Source organism: Corvus kubaryi, unplaced genomic scaffold (assembly GCF_017639235.1).
Source record: "Corvus kubaryi isolate FWS band 111438036 unplaced genomic scaffold, C.kubaryi_AGA036_p1.0 37354, whole genome shotgun sequence".
In the NCBI taxonomy this organism is placed as follows: domain Eukaryota; kingdom Metazoa; phylum Chordata; class Aves; order Passeriformes; family Corvidae; genus Corvus; species Corvus kubaryi.
The window spans coordinates 1,408,808-1,425,037 of NW_024581116.1; the positions used below are offsets into that span (position 1 = coordinate 1,408,808).

The 16,230-nt window shown below is 48.6% G+C and overlaps 1 protein-coding gene across 1 annotated transcript in view; it reads left to right on the plus strand.

The window, feature by feature from the left end:
* Positions 1-3,580: 3,580 nt before the first annotated feature.
* BLK (BLK proto-oncogene, Src family tyrosine kinase) overlaps positions 3,581-16,230 on the plus strand; it is a 44,218-nt gene continuing 31,568 nt past the window's right edge. The window contains exons 1-2 of the mRNA XM_042032957.1: positions 3,581-3,751; positions 3,852-4,053. The gene's annotated coding sequence lies outside the window, so the exon portion shown is untranslated. The remainder of the gene's footprint in view (positions 3,752-3,851; positions 4,054-16,230) is intronic.

The window sequence follows — 16,230 nt, forward strand, 5'->3', positions numbered from 1 at the left end:
CTGTAAGGTGCCTTAGAGCCCCCTAAATCTTACCTGGACCTTCTGAGCTGCCTCTTACCACCCAAAATGGGCAGAAATGCCCATTCCTCTATCACAACAGCAGCAGCTCAACTCCGTTTGGATTTTGAACCTTCTGCTTCTTGCCCTTTCTGCTGGATTTGGATGATTTCTCCTTGCAGGTATCCTGCTAGCAAAGCATGGAGGAGCTGGATCTCCTGGCAGGCTTGTGTGGCCATTGTGTGGGACCAGTACTGGAATCTCGCAGGACCATCAATGGTTTCTTCTCAGTTAATCCCCAGATAAATGCTTTTCCCCTAAAGCAAAGACCCTGTAAAGAAAAGTTCCTAAAGTACCTGAAGGGAACTTGCAGGAAAGCTGGGGCAAGAACATGGAGTGACAGGACAAAGGGGAAAGGGTTCAAACTGAAAGAGAGTATCTTTAGATGAGATATTGGGAAGAAATTGTTCCCTGTGAGGGTGGAGAGGCCCTGGCACAGGGTGCCCAGAGAAGCTGTGGCTGCCCCTGGATCCCTGGGAGTTTCCAAGGCCAGGCTGGGCAGGGCTTGGAGCAACATGAGATAGTGGAAGGTGTCCCTGCCCGTGGCAGGGGGTGGAATGAGATGATCTTTAAGGTCCCTTCCAACACAAACCATTCTGATCCTATGGCTCCCTGGGGCTCAGCCTTCCAAGGATGGGAAGAGGAGTCTGTGGTGCTCCCAACCATCATCATCCTCTCCTAGACAGGTTCAAACTCCTTTATCTCCCAGGGACTTGTACTGGGAAGGTGCTCTGGCATGGCTGGAGGATCACCTGGGGGCCAATCAACCTGGAGATGCGGCAGAGGCACCTGCAGAGGGCAGCAGGTCTCCAGGTGATGGTGTCCCCTGGTATCCCAAGGGCTGCAGAGGTCAGTTGAACTCACCTGGCTGCTCATCTCTGTGGATCACTGAGGGACCTGGCACTGGCCTGTTTCAGCCTTCACAGAATCATGGGATGGCTTGGGTTGGAAGGGATCTTAAAGATCATCTTGTTCCAATCCCTTGCCATGGGCAGGGACATCTTCCACTAGATCAGGTTCCTTCCTTGGAGTATCTACATTATTTTCTCTATGGGTTTCTCCCAGGTGAGTCAAACATCAAAGACAAAACAGAGGACGATTGTGCCTGAAATCCTGCCAAAGTCATGGTGGGAATTTTCAGCCCATTTGTTTTTTTCAAAGGTAAAAGCAGATCCACTTGGTGATTCCATAACTAACTTTGTGTGTATATTGAGTTAGTGAATTATCCTTCCCTCAACTCAAAAAAAAAAATCCCAAGACCTGAAGAACTAGAAATCATTTTCAAATAAAATCAAGACCCTTTCCAAAGATTTTGACTGATTTGTAATGGCTTTCCTTTGATAAAGCTACTAACCCAATCCATTGCAGCAATCCATAAAGGTAAAAAGCATTTAAAATCTCAAGACTGATAAATATTTTTTTCACCTCTCTGCTGGAAAAAAGGGATTTCCGTTCCACTTTCACTCAAAATATTTGTTGTAAATTAATTCCAGAAGTGCTAGTGAATAAAAATTCCCCCCCGCTTCCAGTCTTACCATTCCACCCTGTAAGGCTTCATCACCAAAACCCACAGGATTGGAGGGGTCTTGAGTGAACATCATCTCCCCAAAATTCAGTTTTAAAATGCTCTGATTGCCCTGAACTTATTTCCTTGGCTTTGTGAGGAAGGGAAAGGTAAGAAAAGCCCATCTCAGACCCCTGCTTTAAGTTGGGGTGAATAAAAGGTGGAGCCCAAGCTGCAGCTTCCCTCCCCTGTCACCCCAAAGTCACTTCCTGCTCACTCCTGCAGCAAGAGCTGGGTGAAATTTCCTGGATTTGTAATTGATTGTCAGGAAACACAGTTCTACTTCAGCAGCTGTTGGCTTGACAAATGGAATCTGGACAATCTCCTCAACCCAGGACAATAAAATGAAAGACCAATAATTGGATTTTTATCTTCTTTTTCTTTCACCCCAACTGTTGGAGGTTTTTTCCTATTTATAAACCAAACCGACTCTTTTGGGGACATTAAAATGTGAACAGCACCTGAAATGTGTTTGCCTGTTAGATTCCTCTGCTTTGCTGTTTGTTCAGCCTGATGAATGAGCCATAAAATCAAATGCTTGCAACAGTCCTGATGTCCACTATTCCAGAGAGATCCATACTTTGCAATTTGCCTCCAGACAACTTCCCCTGCAGAAATCCATCAGCAGGAGGGTGTTATCTCAGCCAGGGGTGATCCTTGAAACTGCAGGACCAAGAGTGAAGATCCAACCTTCTGCTATATAAGATTTTCATCCCTCATCTCAAAAAAGAGCTGATAAACATCCCATTGCTCAGCCAGTCTCAGGCAGGATCCTTGTTGTCCTGTTTGTTGAAGCTCTGGCTGATTTTCCTTTCTCCTTGTCTCAATGTGTGGAGGCTTTATCCAGAACCCAGCAGGATCTGTAGGTGACACTCATCAGCTTCCTGGCCTTCAGATGAGTTGGTGGGTCTGGAACCTGCAGGTGAGGGTGGAAATGAGAATGATGGAGCTTCAGAGCATTGCATGGTAAAAACAGGAAGGACCAGGAACTTCTGAGTGATTCCAGAGGAGGCCATGGAGATGCTCTGAGGCCTAGAGCCCCTCAGCTCTGGAACCAGGCTGGGAGAGCTGGGCATGTTCACCGGGAGAGAAGAAGGCTCCAGGGAGACCTCAGAGCCCCTTCCAGTGCATGAAGGGGCTCCAGGAGAGCTGGAGAGGGACTTGGGACAAGGGACAGGACAAGGGGGAATGGCTTCCCACTGCCAGAGGGCAGGGTTAGATGGGATATTGGGAAGGAATTGTTGGCTGTGAAGGTGGCGAGGCCCTGGCCCAGGGTGCCCAGAGAAGCTGTGGCTGCCCCTGGATCCCTGGCAGTGTCCAAGGCCAGGCTGGATGGGGCTTGGAGCAACCTAGTGGTCTAGTGGAAGGTGTCCCTGTCCATGGCAAGGGGATGGAACAAGGTAAGCTTGATTTCCCCTTCCAACCCAAACCATTCTGTGATTCTCCAGTGCCTGAAGACCCTTGGGAATGGAAGGCACTGGACCCCCCCAGTGCAGTGAGATCTGAGCTGGGCCTTGCCCGCAGCAGCTCCAGGTGACCGCTGGGTCCTCAGCACGGGCAGAGCTTTGTGCAGCACCACGAGCAGCTAATTGCACAGAACAGAGTGAAGGCAGATCTCACGAAATCTTACACACAAGTGATAAAGAGATATCAGGATGTGCTGTCAGCTGTCTCCTGGGCTCTTTCCCCTATGCCCTAAATGGCATCAGCTGTCTTGTACTCTTTGAAGAAAGGAGGAAGAACATGACCAGCCTCTTTAGGTGAGCTCTGAAGTGGAAACAGAACCTCAGATGGAAAGTGAGTGAGGTTACAGCCCCGTAACCCAGCTGATTACAAAAAGGGAAACTTCTCAAACTTGAACCTGACTGGTGATAAGCTCTCTGAAAGTTAAGTGCACGCAATAAGTAACTCCACCCCTTCTATTGGCCCAGGCTGCTCTGAGCTGTGAATGGGCCAATTTAGACAACTCCAGACCCATATTTCTCCTCCCATTTTGAGACCAGCTTTATACCCTGAGGCTGCAGGGGACAACTTCACCTCACCCCAGCCTGAATGAGGGCAATTCAGGGTGTTGTTTGCAGTAGGACCAGACTTTCTACAGCCTGAGGAGCCTTTGTGGGTTCTTCTAAGGTAGACCCCGTTCTAATATTAGTAGTGTGTGAGAAGTGTGGTCATACTGTCAGCCCTCCACTGCTCTAAGTGTAACAAACCAGTTCCATTTATCATTCAGCTGCTGGCAACAGGAAACCACCAACAGCAACTCAACACACGACAAGAAGAAGAATTAGGGCTTCTCCTGCGTGCTCCAAGGATTGAAACTCATCAAAAGGAGCTGATGGTCCTAAGCTGATGATCTGGAAGGGGTTTTTCAGCTCTGGTGGACAGCTAAGATCGAGTGGGATATGATTTAATCTGAACACAGGGCTCTCAAAGTAAGTATAAATGATTTTCCAGCAGTTTTCCTTCCTCCCTGCTGCCTGTTTGTTGTCTGGTGCTCCCCTGGGCATATTCCCTTAGGGTATTTAAAGATTTGGCCCATCTCTGGACCAGTGATTATTAAAGCCTTTAGGATTAGGGTGGGATGTCCAATGAGCCAAACTGCTGCTGTGGACCAGGATAGGGGGTGTGTCTGTCTTTCCTTCTGGCAGCTTCCCAGTGCTGGATTTGGGAACGCTCTGAGGTGGGACTGATGCTCCAAGTCGGACGCTCACCCAGTGGGTTCTCTCTCAGGCACAGATCAACTTATTTTCTCTTAAAAATAGTGAAAGTAGATGACAGCAAGGAGTGAATGAGTTTCATCCAACTGAATTTCTTGGGAATGAGAGTGACAGGAGAAAGTGAAATCAGTTCTGAAGCTGAGGGGAGGTGGAAGTTAGGGTGCTCAGCTTCCAACTCAGCAACCTTTGGGTGCTGTGGACGGCGTGGGGAAGGGTTGAATCTTTAATTCCCCATATTTGGAGAGGCACGTTTGGGATCTTTGAGGGTTTTTTGCTTTATTCCACCCCACAGATGGTTTAAATGGTTTCCTTGGACGTAATATTTTATTTCCATCAGCTCCTCCACTGAAGCTGGTAAAATCACTGCAAAGTTAATGTTGGTTGTGGACAAAGCTTCTGGCAAAGTTGGAAATCTCCAGCAGAGCTATAGGAAGAGTGGACTTGCTGCTTCTACTGTGGTCACTTTGCAAGATCTGCACTAAGCCCGTAACTTTCATTCCTGATTAGAATTTAGGTCAGGCTCAAAATTCCAGAGCTCTAAGTTGGAGCGTGGATATTTCAGGTTATCCGTGCTTGCTGTGACACTTCTGGGAGAGAAGAGCGTGTGCCGTGTTGTAGGGTATTTGCATCTCAGACCTCCTCAGGTGTTTCCTCAGGGCTTTGTGGCCAGCGATGCCCCACTGAACGCTCTTCAAAGTGCTTTAGTTAGCCCACTCGTGATTTGGGGCTGTTTCTTGCCTCTCATGCTGGGCTGCTCTGGTGTTTAATTGATTATGGATCTTTAACAGTGCAAAACCAGGACACTGCCAGCAGTGAGGGATCCTGCTGCATGCAGAGCACACGCTCATGGTCCCTGCTCAGGTATGTGCTGGAGATGGAGAAGGCAGACGGAAATGAGGAATTAAAAAAGGACAGCTGCAGGGCAGCCCAGGCACCCTCATTAATATTCTCGGTCGGTCATTCTGTCAAGGCTTAAGTAATTTTTACCAGAAGATTTGAGGGCTGCAGAGCTTGTGATTTCTTGTTCACGTTTTGCTTTCTTCTCCCAGACCTCCTGCAGCATTTTCATTATATTGATACCCAAAAGTCAGTGAAAAAGCCCTTCTGGCACATTCTTGTTTTGTTCTGTCAATACAGGGCTATTGCTGCCCCGTGAGGACTGTGAAATCAAAACCTGAATTTTCTGATGGAGGAGGACAGACCCAAGGCATATTTAAGTGAAAATTTTGCTAAGATGCTGCTGATTATTCTTCATCTTCTTTTCCAATGAATTCCCATGTTTGGTTTAGTCAGCGTGGGGTGTTCTGGGATGCTGTTATACCCCGGGCTCTCATCTGACATGGTGCGCTCCCAGCTCCCCTTAGCTAAACCCAAAATATCCCAGGATGGGCATCCCATTCCCTCCTAATTTGGGCTGTGTGTCCGTCTCAAACACAGCTATCAGCCCCTTTATTTCTACATCATGACTTTCTTCCTGACTGGCCTTTCAACCTTTAGTTCTCTGTGGTGCCTTGATGGGCACATCAGCATCTGAAAAGGCCTCTAGGACATTTTCAGGAGCAGCCCAGGTTTTTTGTCATCTCAAGCGGGTGTGGAAACAGGGATTCACATGGATGGATTTCACAGGGATCGCAGGGATGTGTTGAGCAGAGTAGGAGCTCCCGGGCACACTGTTACTTCATCATTTGCCTTCCTTCCTTCCCCTCATTCTTTCCATTCCATCTGTCTTAAAAAAGGAATTTTCTCACTGCTCCTTCACAGTTCATGAGCCTCTGGAGGCAACCAAGCGCTGCCTCCATGTGGGTGAGTTCCTTTGCAGCCAATCATTTCCTGCAGGGGTTCTATCATGGGCAAAAAATCGACACCTGGGGCTAAATCCTCCTGGAATCCTCGCCAGCCCCAAAGTTTCCATCCGTGTCTTAGTTCCATGTGGTGCAAATCAGCTTTTTTCGTTAGGCTGACACCACATTGCAAGATTAGAAGTAGCTGGGGATGGGTAAAAAAGGATGAAATTCCCCCTTGCAGAGGTCTTGGCAACAAATTACAGCCCCAGGGTCCTGATGCTGCTTGTGGAAGGAGCAGTTGCACCACTGGACATCACTGGACAAAACAGGCTATGCAGGGTCACAGTTCTTGATCAAAAATAGATAGGAATGTAAGCCAGAATTCCAATGTTTCATGCTGGACAAGGTATTTTCTTCTCACAAGTCATCCTGCTGTTTAAGTCCATCACAATGTCCAGCAAAAAAAATCTCCCCCACCACCAAAAGCCAAGCTCAAACCACAGCAGCTCCTTGGGTAGAAGTAAAAAAATGGGGTTTAATTATAGTTTTTTTCTGAGAAAAAACTGCAACTGAGCAGGAGAACAATGTTCCTGTGGTTTTACGGAGCAATTTTGTCTGTGTTAATGTTAGTCAGTTTTAATTTCAAAAACATTGTGGCCTTGCCTATTCAAACTTCCAAACCCAGTGATAAATGCCTGAAGGAGAGGGACACGATTGAGCAGAGGTGTGGGAAGTGTGGACTGTGTGGAATTGCTGCAAGAAATGATGTTGCTTCTTTTGCTGGAGACACAGCAAAGAGGGGGGGAAGAAACTTGCTGTCCACCATGGCATCATGGAATGGTTTGGGTTGGAAGGCACCTTAAGGATCAGCTCATTCCAACCCTCTGCCATGGGCAGGGACACCTTCCACTATCCCAGGTTTTTCCAAGCCCCATCCAGCCTGGCCTTGGACACTTCCAGGGATCCATGGGCAGGACAGGCAGTCATGGGTCTTTCAGTGAAGGAAATTAGTTCTGGTTGTTAGGAAGTCATTTTAAGGCTATGGGAATTGGAGGGCTGGGATAGGCTGATAGGAAGCAGTGGGAATTTCCATCACTGAAAGCTTTGAAGTCCGAGTTAGGGGGTTTCTGAGATTAAGAACCTTCGTGGTGCCAGTCCTATGTTTCTGCCACCCTGTGAAATACACATGGCTCCTGAACTGAAATGTGCTTTTCAAACTCATCCCCCTGCATTTTCCCCTCTTTTTTTATTTACTTACGCACTTATAAAATCATTTTCCAAATTTGATCCAATCTCACTGACAATTTCTGCTCCTCTGGAAGCTGTGGAATTTGTTACTGATCAAAAAGCAGCCAGCAGCACCCCTGCAGTCCTGTGTGTCAGGCACGTAGGAGACAGCACAAATAATAAACATGTGGCTCACAAATGAATTCTTTGCTACTTCACGAGCAGAGAAGAGTGAAAAATTACTCCGTGTCCAGGACATCTGGTCTGCCTTGGTGATGGCAGAATCAGGAATGATTTTGGTGGATGAATGTTGGTTGAAAAACTCTTTGTCCCTTGATAAAAGGACCTTACGGCCAAGAGGCAAAAGAGGTGCTGGGCCCCATGCCCAGGTCCCCCTGGTTCCAATGTACTACAGGATGGTGTTTCCTCATTCATGGAAGGTCCCTCATCTCCATGAAACCTGAAGTGGGAAAGAAAAACCGTAACAAAATGCTGTGGGCAGAGGAGCTGCTGGGCTTCTTTCAGCCCGGAGAGTTTCTTGCCTAAAACCTGAGCCGTGGTGGCATCCAGGGTTATGTGAACGACTTGGAACCATGTAATTTGGGGCAGAATATCTCAAAATGTGTCTATGGGAGGATGATGCCTGAGAAGTGGCCTTTGAATAGAGGTTAAATTTGACCTATGGAAAAATCAAGGCATCACACTCAATGTGTGATGGAAAGAGGGAGAAGTGGTGTCGTGCTAAGCATGCAGAGAAACTGATAGAAAAGCTTTAAATTGACTTTTATCTTGACAGTTTTTCCTGGCTGTCTCTTGCATATTTGGCCTTGACCATTTTAGAAGCAGAGGAAGAAGAGCACAGCTGCTTGAGACATTAATGCAGCGAACTTGCACGATTAGTATTTTTTTTTTTTTCCAGTGGAAGGTGCCAATATTCGTGGTGTTTCTGTGACAGAACCTTTTGAAAGGTGGTGATTTCCCATGAAATGCTTTTTTCCCCCCTAAAAGTTGTGGTGAAAAAGTTGGAAAAAGCATTCCAAAAGTCACTGAGTGGTCTGCCAAGGAATAATAACTGTGAGTGGAAGGGAATTGTGAATGTGGGACTCGGTACAAGCCTGGTCCTAAGCAGGTGAGAAGAAATCCTGGTTGTTTTAGTGCAGTACTGCTGATGCCAGGCAGAGCAGGGACACTGGCAAAGCAAGAAACTTGAGGAAATAAGATTTCTTCTGGCTCTGAAGCAATAAATTCAGACCAGATCAAGTGTGAGGTAACCTGAGAGTGGATCAGCCCCATCACTTCTGTGCCATAAATAGTGACTTTCTGTCACAAACCTGGTTGCGAGGTTCAGCCTTGTTCTGCCACATTTCTGTCTCCTTCGAGCACCATAAGGATGTTTCGATATCATTTTAATTCTGAAAACGGAGTTAATCTTCTGATTTTGGATAAGGGATTAAAAAGTAATGGGTTCCTTCTTTCTTTACGAGCATCAGAAAGGAAATAATATTGAGACAAGGTCTTGGCTGCTGCAAGTAGCCAAGAATAGCCAAGTTGTGAGTGTAGGAGAAGCCTGGCAGGGAGGACTGGTCTGAGTAGGAGTCACTTTCTCTGTCCAGAAGAGGCTTTTCCTCACGGGATCCAGACAAAATCTCTTTGTGGCCCTTCCTAGCAGACTATGTCCCAGCTGCCATCAACCAAAACTCATATTTTCATCCCAGTCCCTGGAGATATCCCTTCAAAACCAGAAGGATTTAATAATAAATAACGATAGTGAAACAAGAGGGAGTCCATCCTCACCCTGCGCCCGGGGTGATCTGGTACCTGGTGCCCGTGTCTGAGTGTCATCCCAAACACAGGGATGGGATCCTCTATTTTCCTCCACATCAGGGGGAAAGGGACAGCCTGTCCCTTGGAATGTGAGACCAAAGAGGAGGGCCAGTGAAGTCAGGATAGATTCTAAATAAACATAATAAACATATATGGATCAATGTAATCCAGGAGCCACCACAGCTCCTGTAGAATGGGGACCACCAGGGGTTTGGATGCAGCCACCAAATTTTTAAGAGTGGGAGAGGAACCCCAATATTGCCTGTTCTAGTAGCTGAGATGCTGCCTCAGAATTCAAAAAGTCCTCAGAGTTCAAAAAGCTCCAAAATCTCCACATGGAATCTGGTGGGTTGTCTATAACACATCAGCCTCTTTCAGGAGCAACAGGACACTGTAAATAAGCTTTTAATCTGCTAGAGGAGTGGGAACAGGGAGGTTCTGATGGTAAAGGAGACTAGTCATTCCTAAAAGGGAAGAGAAAAGCATGGCCAGCCCATGAAAATGTCTGGCAGAAATGAGATGCCCAGCTTTTACAGCAGTAGGATGGGGAGGCAGTCCTGGGGGCCAGATGGGAGAGGAGAGCTACCTTCATCCCTCTTGGTGGGTTCAGTGCAAAGCTGGAGTCACCTCTGCAGCAGAAATCCCAACAGGAACACCTTTGGTTCAGCGTGAAGTGGATAAAATGCCATGGGATGGGCATTGCTGCACAGGGAGGTTGTGCAGGGCCCACCACTGCAGGAGTTTGGCTGTGGGGTCATCCTGGTTGGCTGTGGGGTCATCTGGAGGGAGATTTCCTCAGTTTCCAGGAATGGCTTCAAACTGACAGAGAGTAGACTTAGATGGGATATTGGGAAGAAATTGTTCCCTGTGAGGGTGGGGAGGCCCTGGCACAGGGTGCCCAGAGAAGCTGTGGCTGCCCCTGGATCCCTGGAAGTGTCCAAGGCCAGGTTGGACGGGGCTTGGAGCAACCTGGGATAGAGGAAGGTGTCTCTGCCCATGGCAGGGGATGGAACAGGATGATCTTTAAGATCCCTTCCAACCCAAACCGTTCAGTGATTCTATAATTCCATGATTTCACACTTGTGTAGGGGCCTGCAAAGACACTGGAGAAGATCTGGGAGTTGATGCATGGAAACAGGGTGGAAGCCACCACCAGAAAGACCCTGCTTGTCTGGGTGAGATCACAGCCTGTGCTTTCAGGTCGGGGGAACAGGGACAGATGGAGCCCATCTGGAGTGACTGGGAGCTGCAAATGAGAGATTTTCCCCCTTTTTAGTGCCGTTTCTCACCAGCTTTCTCAGGGTTCTCCCTCCAGCCACTTTCAGAGGACATCCCTGGGCTGAGTAAGCCAACTGTCTGGGCTTCTGGACGCCAGGTCTCATCTCATGGCCATGAGATGTCCAGGCTGGAGGGAACAGAGGAGGCACAAGGATGAAGGGATGTGCCCCAGATGACACACAGGATACCATAGATACCAGAACGACCTCCCTGGGATGCAGTTGGCAAACCACACCATTTCCAATTTTTTTATTTTTAGTTCTTGGTTTTGAGCTGCTTGAACTGTGGCCATCACTGGGAGAGCCTTTGCAGCAGGCGGCTGCAGTTGCTGGGTTTCCCCGCTGCCAGCAGTGGGAATGTGTCTCAAATCAGAAGCAGGTTTCTGTCTGGAGCTGCCACGCCATCGCCCTGTTCCCAGGATGACTTGGCAGACACTACTTCACTGCTCAGCCCTTGCTGCACCTCGTGGTAGGCTCCTCCTTCCCACCTCAGCAGTGGATGACAGCAGCTTTCTAAAAGAGCAACTTCCCTTTTCATAGGGATAGGAAGTGAAGCTCATTTAGCAAAGAGAGGTCACCCACCAAATGATGAGGCCCTGCCCTAAAGCTCAAAGCACTCCACCTAAACCTGACACTGTCCTCTTCTTCCCCAGCTCCAGACCTGAGCAGCTCCACCTCCACCCCCTGCCCTTAGCTGGAGGAGAATTGGGAAGGGAAAATGCAAATTGACAAGGGAGAAGTTTGGCAAATCTGCACGGGCTCCCTCATTTCTGTGTCTCTAGGAGCAGGCACACGTGGCTGAGGCCTGCTGGTCTGGGTGTCTGTCCTGGTTGTCTTCAGAGTCACCCAGGCTTGGAGGGTGTCAGAGGATGGTGCCAGGCTCTTCTCAGTGGTGCCCAGCCACAGGATGAACAGCAATGGCCATAAAATATACCACAGAAAGTTCCACCTCAACCATGAGGAAGAAATTCTTTATGTTGAGGGTGTCAGAGCCCTGGAACATCTGCCCAGGGAGGGTGTGGAGTTCCCAGTCTGGAGACATTCCAAACCCACTTGGACGTGTCCCTGTGTCACCTGTTACAGGTGATCCTGCCTTAGCAAGAGGGTTGGATTGGGTGATCTTCAGAGGGCCCTTCCAATCCCATACTATTCTGGGATTCTGGGATTCTGGGATTCTGAGATTCTGGGATTTAGAGATTCTGGGATTTAGAGATTCTGAGATTCTGTGCTGACCCTCCAGGACTAGGGACGCAGTATGAGCCCCACGGACTTGCAGCCCTCCATGAGGTTGTCTTCCTTTGTCAGGAGCACAGCGGCAGAGCCAAGGCTGATTTCCATACCGTGTTTCCAGAGGGATGGAAACCAGGCACGTGCACCCTGGAGCAGCCGCCCCCACCTCACACATCATCGTGTCCTCAGGCACCCTCTTGTTGTCCTTGTGTCCTATGGCTGGTAAAGGTCTTCTGCTGTGACCTCAGCTCAGATCTGCCCCGTGAAGCTTTTCTTCCCGTAAACAACATCACCAGTGTGGGGTGACCTTTATCTTGTGCATCACACCCAGCAGCTGTCGGCTCATGTTTGTCCTGCTCAGTGGGGGCAGCTGAAGTGTAAACGATGTGAGGTCATCCCAGCCTCGAGCTGGCCGAGACCAAGCGTCCTTTTCCCTCTTGCTGCCACATCCAACACAAAGATGTCGTCATGCAACTACCCACAGAGGTTTACATGGTGGCTTCTGGGGCCTCGTGTCTGCACCAGCTTAAGAAAATACACTGAGAACACCCCGGAGGAGCCAACTTGTTACACACCCGCCATGGGAAGCCTCTGTAGAAACAAATCCTGCTTCTTATACAATATTTATCTCCCAGGACAGAGTTTCGATCTCTCAATCAAACATGCTGAGGCAAAATGAAAAAGTCACTTCCTCAGAGCCACCCACAAGTCCCTGACCAGGTCTTCATTCGTTAGACCACGCTGCTATGGTTGAGTAGGTTCATAGAGGGATGGGGCTGGCTGGAACAAGATTTGTTTCATCAGAAAAAGGTCTTTTTTTAGTCACAGAAAGGAAAGATCTTGGCAAAGCCAGTTTTTTTGGTTGTTTCCTAAAATTTGGTGGTTTGCATAGCGGAAGCACAATCCATTCACAGTCATTTTCACTGTTTTTAGTGACAGCTGTTAATAGCCTGTGGCATTTGCTGGGGTTTGTGTCTGGGTTCTCTTTGTGTTTCTTGCCTTCCTCACTGCTATTTTCATTGCCCAGGTTGTCTGGGAAGTGCAACTCCCACCCCCTCCCAGGTGATCATTTTTATATTCAAAATAGAGCAAGGAATCCTTAGGGGGTGAGAAGAGAGTCAGTTCTGACACAAAGACCTAATTAAAAAAAGAAAGCCCATTAAAAGCATTTGCAAAACCAGGCTGCTCCTGCGATCTGGGGCTGCAAAGCTGTCGGTCCCATGGATGGTGTGGATGTGGTGGAAGCCAGAGGCCTCTAAAAGAAAAATTGGAAAGGGCTTTCAGCCCCATGGAGCATCTGTCATGGGTCCAACCGGTGGCTCGTGCGTCCTCGGATCGCGTCCCCAGGAGCAGCAGCGTAGGAAGCAGGCAAGTCGGGAACATCCTATCCCCATCCACGCTCCCCTGAGGGTGGGGAGAAGCCCAGCAGGTTTTTCTCTGTCTTCATCCACTCTCCCATCCCTCCTTGTCCTCTTTCCTTTCCCCACAATCTGTGGGTTAAAGAGATGACGGAGGCACTTCCCGGTGACTGCTGGATCCGGCGCCAAGGGATGGTTTGCGGGGATGCTGTTCCCTTGGTCTGCTGCAAAAGGAGGGGAGGACAAAGAAGTGCCAGGTGTGCACATCCTGGCACTCCCATCCTGCCCTGTCCCCCAGGGCCTGGAGGGGAAGAGAGGATTTACATGTGGGGAAGGCTGGCAGGAGCTGGACACAGCTGTGATGAGTAGGGAAGTGCTCTGGCATCCCGTAGCTATTCCTGACACGCAGCTGGAGGTGTTCAGGTGGGCAGCTGGAGATGTTTATCTTTCCCCATAGCCCTTTGCCTCCACTGAGGGTGGTGGGAGGGAGCATCATTCCCTCTGAGACCCAATCCAAGGAATCAAATTCCTGAGCACCAACCTGCCACCAGCTTCATTCCTCCTCTTGGTCCTATAAAATGCTGTCCTCTTCCTAGGAAAATTCATCTCTGGGATGCAGGGCCTCCAGGAAGGCCTTTCCCAGGGCAGAAGTTTGGGTGGCCACATAAAGAGGTGTGGAGGAACATCCCATCCATCTCCTCATGTTCTGAGGGCTGGGAGGGCCAGGACCTCCCCACATCCCTACAGATTCCTGTGATGTGTCCTCCAAATGCTGTGAAACGGAGCTTCAGGGATTCTGGCCAAGGGACCATGGCCCTTGCCCACTTCCATAGGATTTGGATGTCAGATAGGGGTGGCCTGCAGAGAGGATTTCACCCTGCTGTGCTCCAACCCACCCAGGGCCCATCCACAATTTGGCCTGCACCAACATTGGGCAGAGAGAGGTTTGAGTTGAAACCTGAGCTGAAATTTCAGGCACTGCAGGAATTTCTGCTGGGAAATGCAGTTTTGTCATAAAGTCTGTCACACCTGATGAATCATGGAGTTGCTTCAGGTACCCGAAGAGATGTGCCTTCCCTCCTCCTTCTTGGCCATTCCAGTGCACCTCACATCTCCCAAGTCCTGCAGAGACATTCCCAGCAGGCATTCCACTTGGCTGCTGGAACACCTGGGCTGAGCTCGTGAGGGAAGCTTGTTGAAGGGAGGTGGGATAAGCAGTCTGCCTTCCTGCTTTTCCCCTCTCCAAGACCCTGATCCCTGGCTCTGTTTCCTGGCCTGCAGCCTCCTGCAGCCCAGCCGAGCATCTGTTGGCTTCCAGCGGGATGCAAAGCTCAATGTAAGCAGCCATTTTTCCTCCAGACAGATGTTTTGATTAGGGAATGACAACTTTGGCAACAGGAGGCTGTTTTCTACTTCTGGAGTGAGCAAGAAGCTTTTATTATCTTCTTCTCTTTATTTTTTTTTTAATTCCCTGTCAAAAAACTTTCTGCATCTGCTTAAACTCAAGGTCCTGGAAATTTGTGTGCTCCCACACCCCCCAGCCTCACACAGCCTTCTCCCATGGATTGTCCCAGCTCTTCAGAAAGGCCTGGAACAGATGGCTTTTCTGCTTGGTTCGTTTGCTTGAGCCAGGTTCTCCTGCAAATCATGGCCTAAGAAAAATGGTAGATTTAGGGCAGATATAAGTTGTAATGGAAATGGAAAGCTGGCTTGGATTGCAGCAGGAGATCCTAAAATAAGCCAGTGGGCCTCAGTCTCCTTCCTGAAATGCGTACCCCTCACTTAAGGATAAACCACAGGACCACAAAGCTCCCAGATTTGTTGTTGGTCTGTCCTGGGCTGGCAGGGAACAGATACCTCCAAGACAATTTGGCCACACCAGCTCTGCTCAAGACTGGGACCAGGACAGGGTCCAAGACAGGGAGGTGGGCTGCCCTGGAGTGGGGAAGGAGAAGGGTGGGGCCAGGAGAAGGAGGCACCCACAGCTACTTTGGGGTTCTTCGGGTGTGAGAGGTTTTATGAGGGACCAGCACCAACATCAGCACCTCACCTCGGAAGGAAAGCCCGGCTGCTCCTGGGGGTTTTTCACCTTTCCTCAAGGACCTTTTAAATGGACCAGAGTGCTTGAGAGAGTCCTCAATGCGCAAATACAGCCTGGTATCCATCAAAGACCAGGACTGGAATGGGTCTGAACACTGCCAGTAGGATATTCCTAGCTCTTCAGCGAGGACGCAACACGCAAACCCAACATCTGCTTCACTCCCCAGCAAGAGCCACGATGCTTCTTGCTCTCCAGCTCTTCACAGAGATAGCAGTGCTGGAGTAATGGAACGATGGAATGGTTTGGATTCGATTGGAAGGGACCTTAAAGCCATGGGCAGGGACTTTCCACTAGACCAGGTTTCTCCAAGATTCATCCAGCCTGGCCCTGAACCCTTCCAGGGGTGTGGCAGCCAGAGTTTGGCCACCGTGTTACAGAGAATGGTGGCCGTAGCCTCCACCTTCTGCCTCTGAGAAAGACCTTGCTCATGGTTTCAGTGCTCTTTATAGCACAGCGCATTGGTTCCGAGTTGTCTTCTTACCTTCTCTTAGCAACAAAGCTGAAAATTATCTCAAAATATGAGCTAAAATGGACTTGACCAAAACCCAGCAGAAGTAGAAAACGGTCACAGCAAAAACCGCTTCAGTAGCAAAAAACAAATCTTCCTTCTTATTTAAGGAGCTGATCCACCAAGATCTTCAGTAATTCTTCAATTTTGTGTCTTGCAAAGAGATCCAAGGATGCCAGGTCAGGAAACGTTTTGAAAAGCTATTTTTTTGAGGGAAAAGAGAATTGAATGCATCTGTGATGTGCTGAGAAGTGGAGGAAATTTTTCTTTTACTGAACTTTTTTGCTCCTCGCCGATGCAAAAATGCAAATCTGGAATACTTAAATTATTGCATCTGCAGTGAATTGATTTCAGCAATTCTTTCAGGATGGGGGAGGACTTGCAAAGAGAAATTCAGCATTTAAAACCCTTCATAATAGGCTAGATCTGCATTTTCAAAGTAATTTTTTTAGGGGTTTTGAACCCATTTCCTTTTAAAAAACATGTTCTTAAAAAAAGAGACGTTCTTGAGTTTTAAAATGAATTGAAATATCTGATCTTAGTGAACTGTTAAAACACTTTGTTACACCCACCGCAGAATCTG